A 12,025-nucleotide genomic window follows, 5' to 3' on the forward strand; every position below is an offset into this window, starting at 1 on the left:
GTTCCCTGTGTGGGTAGGTGTCTGAGAGACAAAGCAAAGTAATCATCCCTTTGCTTCCTTTCCACTTGATTTTTATTCTAAAGTAGCGTTGAAAAAAAGAAAATTATCCATGGCACTTCTTAAAACTGTTAGACTGACTTTATTAAGAATGATCACAATAGGTAAATTGTTACTACAATAGCCTTTTGCAGCCAGAGAGAGAGAGAGACTAGCCAAAACTCTGAATACAGTATGGAAGAATGGGGGGGTTTTAGACAAGGAGAAAAAGACTGGAGAGGAGCATTAGCAGGTGATAGAAAAACACTAAAATCGTTAAAGGAATATTCTGACTAAGCCAATCTGAATAGCCAAGGTGAGTAGATTCCTTGTGGGGTGGTGGGAGATAAGGAAATTTTATTAGATATTATAGGGGCAGGAGTATGATGAAATAACTGGGCTATAGGTAGGCAATAAGGAGAAACACCAATATCTAGATGTAGAGGAATCTGTTCTGAGTTTGGTCAAGTAGTATTACTCAAAAAAAGACTCCTGTTCTTTCTGCTCTTGTATAATTGCCACTTTTCTCCTGAAAAAAAAAATGATAGGCACAATTATGATTAATCAAGGTTCTGAGTCTTTGAAATTTCAACTGTTGCATTTTTAGGTTAACATTATTCATCTGTGCCATTGGTTTATTAAAATGCTTAAGGAGATTGAGGTGTTACATAGTAGTTGAAGACAATATGTCATGGGAAAGGAATTAAAAATTAGAGGTTTACAGTGAGAGTTCTACCTCTAATGTTTACTGTGAGCTTGGCAAGAGATTGAACTCCTTTAATAGGGAAGTGATTAGCTGAATTCTGTAATGGACCCCATTGGTCTGCAGCTCCAACATTTTAGAAATTGTTGCTTTGAAAAGTATCGGCATAGAGGCAGATGCTAATTATCTTTCTTCCAAAACATACAAAACAACACAACTGACTTAATAAAGCACTTCTTTGTGTAGTTGCTTCCATTTTCTTATCATCAGGGTTTGTAACAGTAGAATGGCCTAAATGCGACAGTATAGGTATATCACTTTTGAACATAACATATGAAAAACAATAATCTCTCTCATTATATTTGACCTGGAACAAAACAAAAATCCATATCACAGGAAAAATAAAACAGGGGCTGGAGCGATAGCACAGGCTGTAGGGAGTTTGCCTTGCGCATGGATGAGCCAGGTTTGATTCCCATCATTCCATCTGGTGCCCTGAGCACTGCCAGGAGTACTTCCTGAGTGCATAAGCCAGGAGTAACCCCTTGCATCACCAGGTATGACCCAAAAAAAGCAAAAAAAAAAAAACCCAAAACACAAAGCCTTCTTCCAACACAGGGCAAGAATGAAGAAAGCGGAACCTTCAGCCTGAGTTGAGCCTTTAAATGACTGCAGCTCCATTGATATCTTTATTCCAGTTTTAAGAAGGAACTTGTGTCACATCATCCAGGGAAGTTGCAGCCAAATTTCCTGATCCTACAAAATCAGGAGAGTGAATATTTGCTATTTAAAAATGCTAAGTTTTGAAAGACTGTGTTGCTTAACAATAGATAAATTTGGGATAATGATTTTTGACTATTAATATATGAGAATTCTATGAAAATATAGATAAGAAAACTCTGGGTAAACCTTGGGGGACTCCATGATTGATAGACCTATTTGAATAAAGAAAGTATGTGTAACAGTACTACTCAAAGAAGTTTGTCTATGCTGTATTATGTGCTGTTCTTGAATGCTTAATGTGTGACTATTGCAAAATGATGAGAAACTGGATTTTTAATTTAATTTATTTAAATGGGAACATTAGGAGGTTAATGGCTACCATATTTTACGGAACTGATCTAGAAATTTTCCAGCTAACAAAATGACTTTTCAAAACATTTCTAAAAGGAAAACAGGAATCAGCGAAATCACAAGCCTGTTTCCTTCTCCTGTTGTAGGAAGAAGATGTGTGTTATTTATGAGGGCCAGAAATTATGAAATGAGTTCAATTAAGCAACTATTCCCTCCTTGTCTTAAAAAAAAGATATTTGTAAAACTGGGTTATCTGAGGCCCCTGATTGATTTCCTTCTTTCTGAATGTGTACAATTTAGTAAACATAAAATGATGGATTCAATCAACTGTCGCAGATTGACTAATTTATGTTGTTGATTGAAGAGGCAAGCAATGGACCAACTATGCTCACAGCTCCCTTAACAACCCAGGGTATTGGTGAGTCATCCTCCCAGGCAATGAGGGAGAGTTAGTAAACTGATTTTCTCAGCACTTTACTCAGAGATGTCATTTGGTAAAAGGCTACTCAAAATGTAAAGAACAACTACTTTAAATGACTTTCAATGATAGTTAAGCCTGAATATAGGTTCACTCTAGTATGTACACATTGCATCAGTTAAAGTTAGTCGGATATCATGATAAAATAATCGTGACTTTCTTATTCTATCTAAATGACTTACGTGGAGCTGCATCATGTAAAAACACTGATTGTCCTTTAAATGTTGACTGCATTCCTAAGTCCCTTTGTTACGTCAGATTGTGCCATTCATTCTCAAGCATTTAGTGACATTATTGTAAGATAATAGTTGTAATATTCTAATAATATTGATAAATATTGTAAGATAAAAATGCTGTGTCTTGTATGCAATGGAAAGCTGTTCAATCCCTGGCACCCCACACGATTCCCTGAGGCCCCCCAGGAATGATCCCTGAGCACAGAGTCAGGAGTAAATCTTGAACACCATTGGGTATAGCTCCCAAACAAAAACAGCTGAAAGAAAAAGATGACTATTACTACAGATGTTGATCAAGACAGGACCGAGGGGGGATTGTCCCTATTCATAGGAAATTCAATCAGTATTCTCACGTTGTATTGTACACCATGGTTTCTTAAAGTATTTTCCACTTGCATCCCCATTTCACTTAAAAAATGTTTTCCTGACTCTGGATATGTAAGTCTATGAAATAGGTATACACAACAAATATCAACTAGTGTGAGATCATAAAGAAATTAGCTTAAGACAAAATTTTTTTAAAGTTGGATAATCCCATCTAGATTCAGATTGTCACTTGATGAATTAAAGACGTTCATCTGCAAGGCTAACATTAAAAATATTTAGAAAAAATATAAGAACATTTGTGGAAGTATTTACAATATAACCATAAATGATTCTAACTTTAAAAGAAAATATTGACAATTTCAATTCCATTATAGTGTAAGGACCTCTATTTATCAAAATATACCATTTAAAAATAATATGGAAGTTAGGAGAGATATTCAAAGGTTAAGGCAGTACCCTTGCATGCAGCTGACTTGGGTTTGATCCGTGTCACCACATGTGGCTCCCTGAGTATCTACCAGGAGTTATCCCTGAGAACAGTGAGTTAGAAGTAGGCTCTGAGCAATGCTGGGTGAGAAAGGAAGAAAGAAAGAAAGGAAGGAAGGAAGGGAGGGAGGGAGGGAAAGAAAGAGAGAGGGACGGAGGGGGAGAGGAAGAGAGGGAGGGAGCGAGGGAGGGAGGAGGGTATGAGGGAGGGGGCCAGTTCCTGTGTTTCTGCCTTTAGAGTAGGAGCTTGAACGTGAGTCCTAAAGGAGCAGGGCACAGAGGGGACTGGAGGTGGGCAGGTGGAATTGCCTCTGTAGAACAGTTGGGTTTTACCTAGTGATATATTTATGAGTAGAACAATTGCTAGAAGATCACAATCACAGATCATCCTGTTATTCGTCGATTGCCTCGAGCAGGCCCCAGTAACGTCTCCTTCATCCTAGCCCTGAGATTATATTCAAGGCTCTTTAGGAGAATGAGACCCATCATTGTTACTGGTATTTGGCATATTGGGTACGCCACGGGGAGTTTGCCAGACTCTGCCGTGTGGGCAGGCTACATTCGGTAGCCTGCCAGTTTGTCCAAAGTAGGAATGAGATAATAAGATGTCATAACAGGATGTCGCGCAGCCGCATGGTTCCGGGAGCTGGGTTTTATAGTCTCTGAGTCTTGGCCGCTGATGGGATTACACGGCGCCAGGGGGCCAGTTGGTGGGTGTGACCCCCGCCTACGGGAATTTGGAGGATCTGGGTGTAGGATGCTCGGCCCCAATCCGAGTAGGCTTGGAGATCTCGGCCCCGGAACCCGCATGGCTTTGTCCCTCTGCCAGTACCTTCATGTGTGTGGAGAGTGGTCTCAGCATGGTGGTGGCTGGTCCTGGAGGTCTTCGGCTGCCGGAGCCCTGGTCAGGGCAGGGAGGAAAGCTCAACCCGCTCCCCTCCAAGGGGCCCCGGCGAGGACAGCCAGGCGCGGGGGCAGGATTGCTAGAAGAATCAGGTCAAATTTTTCTCTTCAAGTACAAATTCTTCTCTTCATGGCAAAGTGAAGAGAGGGAGACAAGAAGTCCTCAAGCTCTAGTCTGATGTGCAGTTAAGGATACAGAGCTGGGCATGCTCCCAGCCCTACAGTTGGAGGACTCCTGGGAGATTATACTGTGCAGAGAATTGTTCACAACCATTGTTTTTAATATCCAATTTTGTTTTGTGGTCACCTGAAATATCAGATGGCAATCTCCAGCATGTCTGAGGGGCTTTTGTAGCCCCTTCCATTGTCTGACACAGTAGAATCCCCATAACCCCAGGATTTCAGAAAGGCCTTTGGTTCTATCATCTCTTTCTCTACTTGAATCACTGAAATGCCTTCAGTCGATGATGTGGAAGATTCTCCTCTTTGAAGGGCCTGGGGACTGCGTCCGATCCTAGCTAGATGCTCGTGGCAAACTGTCTCCTGGTGTACCATAATTTTGTCCATCAGGAATATTTTCCTGTTTCTTTCTACAGCAAGATGATTTCAAACCAAATTTCCAAGCCTGGAAAACATGTAATACCTCAGAAGGAAGCTCTTTTCTACTGAAAATAATACCTCCCTCCTTTTTTTGAGACTTAATAGCTGAATAAAACTGCAGTACAAAAATGTGAATGGGACCCACAGAACTTATATTGCATCAAACCTTGCTGCTCCCCCCAAATAAAAAGGGGTGTGACTATTGTGTTGTCCAGCGCCCCTGCAATGCTGCAGAATACACACTCCCACCAGTTCCTTCTGCTGCATGCCCCAAATCCACTCTGCTGCTCAGAAAGATGCTTCGTGTTGGAGAAGACACAGGTCTGTGAAGTCTTACAGTGAAGTCCCAAACCAAGAAGACCACTTTTTTTTTATTGTGGGGTACTATGGAAGCTCAATTTCTAGGTTTTTTTAAAATTTTTTTTTTATTTTTAGTGAAACACCATGAGGTACAGTTGTAGATTTACAATTTTTTGTGCTTGGGTTTCGATTATACAATGATCAAATACACATCCCTCCATCAGTGCCCATTTTCCACCACCATGGATAATATCCCTCCCACTCCCATCCCCCCCATCCCACGCTGCCTCTGTGGCAGGGCAATCCCTTGTGTTCTCTCTCTCCTTTTGAGTGTTGTGATCTGCAAAAGAGGCTTTGAGTGGCAAACACGTTTAGTACATAGTCTACTTTCAACATGCATCTCCCCTCCTGGGAGGATCCTCCAAACACCCTTTATTTGGTGCTCCCTTCTCTATCTGAGCTGCCCTTTCCCCTAGAATGCCCGGCTGGCCTCTAAGCTATGGAGTAATCCTCCTGGTGTTGATCTCAGCTATTCTTGGGTATTAATCTCATATTTTGTTTCTTTATATCCCCCAGATGAATGCAATCTTTCTATGTCTATCCCTCTCTTTCTGACTCCATTTTGCTTAGCATGATACTTTCCATGTCGTACAAGAAGACCACTTTTATTTTCTCTGATGCTCCTGTTGTCTGCCACAGCTGAGCAGGCATGGAAACTGATCCCAAGAGCTCCCTAGCTAGGTGTTGGTGTCCTGTTGTCAATTTAGGAGTCAGTTGCCGAATTGCTGCTGTTTCAGCATCCTGTTGTGTCTGCTATTGGCTAATGTTGCCCAGTTGTTGTCCCTTTGAAACCTATAAAACCAGCACAGTTTTCCTTCTGTAGTCCCGCAATGAGAAATATTCATGAGGAGCATTGATGCTCATAAGGTCTTTTACATAAAAATTTGAATAAGTGTTTTGTGGTTCGAATGATGCACACTATGCATTTCTCTAATTTAAATTGTAATTCAATATTGATCTCAGTTGTCTGACAAGAAATCTCTGCCATATGCTGTGTAACAATAAATATGTGTAACTGTGGTTTCTTAAAAGAGAAAAAAAAGAGGCCAGGAAGATAGTCCAAGTGTAAGGCACTGGCTTGTGGCTGACCCCGATTCACTCCCTTGCACCCTTTCAGGCGCACTTTCAGTAGTATTGCCTGAGCACAGAGCTAGGAGTGACTCTGGAGCACCAGAGGTGTGTCCCCAAAACAAAACAAAAAAAGGGGAGAAATAAATAGAGAAAAAATGGAGAAAATCATATATCACAGTGTAAGGTAGTGTGAGTACTAATTATATATGTTATGGGTGGAACTATGGTCCCCTCAAAAAATATACATATGTCCATGTCTTAATTCCTGAAGGCTATGAATATGGCCATGCTAGAAAAGGGATCTTAGCAGGTATGATTAAATTAATAATCTCAAAATGTGATCTTCTTGGCTTACCTGGGTAGGTCTAAATCCTACGGTAAGAGATATTTGTATGAGAGATAATAAAAATCCCTATGAAAGCAAGACAAATATTGGAGTAAAATAAACTAGCCAAAGAACTGCCTAAAGCATCTAGAAACTGGAAGATACAAAGGATTTTACTGAGTGTTCAGAAGGAGCAGAGCTCTACCAATACTTCGACTTTGCATTTTTGACTTCAAAACTCTGAGAGAATTAATTTTTGTTGTTTCAAGTCACCCAGTTTGAGGTCATCTGTAAGAGCAGCCCTCAGAAAACAATGCAGCATACAAAAAGAGATGCTTTCATAACTTATGGAAGAAAGGAAGGTTTAACCATACACACAAAAGCCGAAATGGCTGATTAAATCCAAAGCCATGAAAATGTGACTTAACAGGAATTCACATAGTTCTGCTAGGATTGTAAATTGTACACTACTTTGGAAAACAATTGGTTATTGCCTTGCGAAGATGAATCTGCACATAGCCTATAATCCAGCAATACTGCCACTTTAGTATACCCAAGAGAGCCTGTAAAACATGTACACTAGGAGATAGCTAAAAGAAAATTTATAGCAGCTTTGTTTATAATAACAAAAAAATTGAAAAATATGCAAATGTCCAGCATGAGAGTGAATATATCACAGCATCTATACACTATGAAACTTACTATGAAAATGATTGTATTATTGTCACATATAACAGTATGACTTTGTTTTATAATTTGTTTTATTTTATTTTTTTTGTTTTGTTTGATTGTTTCTTTGGGGACATACCTGGTTGCACTCAGGGATCATTCCTGGCTGGGCCCAGGGATTATATGCTATGCTGGGGATTGAATTTGGGTTAGATGTATTTCAGACAAGAGCATACTATCTCTTTAGCTCCAACAATATGATTTACATTTTTTAAATTTAAATTTTTTGATCGAATCACAGTGCTATACATATTTGCCAAGTTGTTCATGATTGGATTTCAGTCAAACAATGTTCCAACACCTGTCATTTCACCAGTGTACTTTTCCTACCACCAATGCTCCCAGTTTCCTTCCTTCCACCCCTAACCCCCACCTCCTGCCACTATGGCAGTCACTTTCCTTCTCTCTTTGTCTCTGTCTCTGTCTCTGTCTCTCTCTCTCTCTCTCTCTCTCTCTCTACTTCCTTTTGGGCCTTATGGTTTGCAATACATAAGATAAGGCATGTAACTTGTATGTGGCTGTTGCCATTGTGTCCTGGCACTACCCATGTTAGAGATCACTCCTAAGCACAAAGTCAGAAATAGCCAATACACACACACACACACACACACACACACACACACACACAAAGAGAGAGAGAGAGAGAGAGAGAGAGAGATCTGAACTCTTTTCCTCTCAATAACTAATGTAATACTGTCACTGTCCTTCCATTTTTCATTGATTTTCTCTAGCGAGCACAGTAACATCTCCATTGTGAGACTTTGTTACTGTGTTTGGCATATCGAATATGCCACGGGTAGCTTGCCAGGCTTTGCCGTGCTGGTGAGATACTCTTGGTAGCTTGCCGGGCTCTCCGAGAGGGGTGGAGGAATCGAACTCAGGTCGGCCATGTTGACTGCATGCAAGGCAAACGCCCTACCTGCTGTGCTATCGCTCCAGCCCACTAATATAATAATTGAGTAGAAAATTATGTTCAGATTTAGGAAACCTGAACGTCATCGGCACTCAAACTAAGCTGATATTTACAGAAAACTAATCCAATAAAGCCAAAATTATACATCAGAAAAAAAGAAAAGCAATATGGATTGAGAAATAGAAATTGCAGAAAATTTTCAAGAGATTAAGCCAAGATTTTAACTTTCTTAGTAATATATACTCATTTTAAAAATGATTTGTGGTTTCTCAAAGAGAGCTGTTTGGCGGTTGGACCAGAGAGATATATTCAGGTATAGAAAATTCTAGTTCTAAAATGGGAAATGGGCCTCCTGTTTAAGTGTCCTTCCTTTGTGCTTAACTTAAAGGTATTTTATGTAAGGGTTTAAAGGATACATTCCTGTTTCAAAGGTTTTATACTAGTGTGGTACCAAAGAGAATGCTGTAATAATTAGACTCAGGTAAAGAAGATCTGAGAACTAAACCTATCAATATTTCTATTTAATAACCCTTTGACAAGTATTTGAAGAAATGGAGGGTTGCAAGAATGGCTATAACCTGAGACACAGAAATGGAAATAAAATAACCTCCATGTGTGTTGACGTGAGAATAGCTGTTACAGTAGATAGTAGAGAAATGGGTTACAGATCAGAGGAAGAGAGATAGACATGCTTAGATAAAAGTCTGATGCATCATAAAAAGTTTTCTTAGATCTTAAACATTGAGATGCATTCTGTGAATAAAAATGAGTTAGGTGAAGAACACAAAGCCACCAACTGCTTTCAGAGGAAAACCAAGAACTTTCAGGGTGTACAACTAGGATACCTATCTGAGCCTTTTAGCTGGTGTCCAGATGGATGTAATCTTGTAACGTGAACTTGTGTTTTAAATGATTGTGCATGGAGATACACAGAGTTCCATTTTAACCCGTGTGCTTAGGTCGTCGGTTCAGAACCCCAGGGCCTCCCAAGGGTCTGCACACTCACTCACTGACCACAGGGGTTTATCCTATTTGAAGTATGCCATCTGTTTCCAGTTGGGACCCTAACTGATACAAGCAGGCCTATTAATTAACTCTCCAAACCAGCTGTTGGCAATCCTGGGAGTGGTTTCTTGGCAACAATACATACCCTATTTGCCTGTGTGCCTGGTAAACAAAGGTGTCAGTGGAGCCCGGTTCTCAGAGCCTGGTCGCCAGCCAGCGGCATCCCTGGAAGCTTGTTAGAAATGCAGCTTTCGGTTCCGCCCAAGACCTACTGAATCTGAAACTACAGGGGTGGTGCTGAGCAATCTGATTCAATAAGCCCTTTCGTCTTCTGTGGGTTCCAGCGTGAGGACCTTTAGTACAGGGGAATCACAAGACAGCTAATGCAACATCCTAAATTTAACAGCATCTGAACTTTTGCCTACTTTGTATTAAGAAGAAAACTTTTATATATTTTAGGTGATAACAGGATGGTGTGATATACAAATCATAGCAAAGCGATGGCTATCACCAAGCTAATTAACATATCTGTCTCCAGACATAATTACCTCTGTATGTGTGTGTGCGTGTGTATGTGTGGTGAGAGTGTGTGTGTGTGGTGAGAGCACCTGAGATCACTCAGCAAGTTTTCAGAATCCAATAAGGTATAATTAACTATGGATGCCACTCTGTATATTTAACTTCTCTAGAGCTTTTGCAATCTACATAACCAAATTGTTTTGCACTAGTACCAACATTTCCCCCACCTCATTATATACCTGGGAACCATTATTCTACTTTATGCTTCCATAGTTTTGATTTTTCTGGATCCTTCGTGTTGCAAATGGTAGGAACTCCACCTTTTATAAAGGCTAACTAGTACCTCATATATATATATATATATAATCACAATTATATATACAGAGGCATATATACATATATATTATATATAAACACATATATATCACAATTTGCTCCTCCATCCATCATTAGATTTTTAGGTTACAATGCTAACATAAGCAAGGGGTTGGGGGGATGTATATCTTTAAGATATTGACTCCATTTTCTTTGGGTATGTACCCAGAAGAGGGATTGTTGAATTATATAAGAGTTCTATTTTTAAGTTTTTAAAAGGAATGTCCATACAGTTTTCTGTAGTAACTGTACCGTTTCCCTTTCCAGTAATAGTGTATAAGCCTTCCTTTTTATCCATATCCTGACAAGTATTTGTTATCTTTTGCCTCTACTGTGTGAGGTGGTAATTCCTTGTAGTTTTGATCTGCATTTCCCTAATCACTAGTAATATTTAACATTTTTCATATACCTGTTAGCTACGTGTATGTCTTCTTTGCCAATTAAGACTCATTGAGGTATAATTAGCATCTTATATTAGTTTCAGTTGTAAGCACAAGGATTCAATGTCTGTATGTATGCAAAATAGTCACCACAAAAACTTTAATCAAATATAGCACTATACACAGGCAAAATTTTTCCTTATAATGATAATTTAAAAATCTTCTTTCAAATGCATAGTACAATATTATGATCTTCAGTCCTCATACTGTATATACATCATGCCATGTGTGACTTGAAAACTTGTACCTTTTGATTTCTACCCATTTGCTAACCTTATACCCTTGGCTCTAGAAATACTCTTTGCATGTGTGTGTGTGTGTGTGTGCACGTGCATGTGAGGAACTGGGGTGCAGCCACACCTGGAGTGCTCAGGGCTTACTCCTGGTTCTGAGCTCAGAGATCACGATGGATGGGAATCAAATCAACACTATGGGGTGTTTCACAAATCACAAAAATCACAAATCATCCTGTTATTCGTCGATTGCCTCGAGCAGGCCCCAGTAACGTCTCCTTCATCCTAGCCCTGAGATTATATTTGAGGCTCCTTAGGAGAATGAGACCCGTCATTGTTACTGGTATTTGGCATATTGGGTACGCCACGGGGAGTTTGCCAGACTCTGGGGTGTTTAGGATCAAACAAACAACAAACCGAATCTGGTTTGGCCATGTGCAAGGTGCCCTGGGCCTGCTGTATTTATCATGCTGCCTCTTAAAATAATCTTACATATTCTTTGTATCTCGAGCTCAATTTTTATTTCTTTGTTTTTAGATCGAACACAAAAGTGAGATCATGTAGTATTTTTCTTTCTCTGTGTAACTTACTTCACTTAGGTTTCACTTTCATAATAATCCACATTACTGCAAAGACCAAGATTTAACTATTTTATGACAGAATGTTATGTTGCTTGAGTACACTCCTTTTTAATTGGGTTACTCGGGCTTTGCTTCTGAGTTGTATGTGTTTCTTACATTTTTGGGATATTACTCTTTTATTGGGTACTTGCCCAGATTTTTTGTGTAGGTTGCACCTTCATTCTGTCAATTAGTTTCTTTGCTATGCCAAAGCTTTCAAGGTTGATGTTATCCTTGCTTTTGTTTGCTTCTGTTCCCCTGTTTTGAATATTATAACTTAAAAATTATTCCAACACCAATCTCAAATAGCTTTTCTTTTTTTTCCCTCCTTTCTTTCAAGGAAACTTGCTCGTTTAAGTCTTACTGCTTACGCCTTTTCTTGGGGAGAGGAATAGAAGAGAGGGTTGTTCACACCTAGTGCTTGGGGTTACTCCAAGGACTAGGACTCATTCTGGTGGTTCTTGAAGGACTGTGGAATGCCTAGCGTCCACCCAACAGGATTTGCTACAAGCAAGGTAAGGAGCTTAACTCCTATATTACCTCTCCGGCCCTTGTTTTAAGTCTTTAGTATATTTAGAATTGATTTTTGTGT

This window comes from Sorex fumeus, unplaced genomic scaffold, assembly GCF_029834395.1.
Source record: "Sorex fumeus unplaced genomic scaffold, SorFum_2.1 ptg000024l, whole genome shotgun sequence".
NCBI classification, from domain to species: Eukaryota; Metazoa; Chordata; class Mammalia; order Eulipotyphla; family Soricidae; genus Sorex; species Sorex fumeus.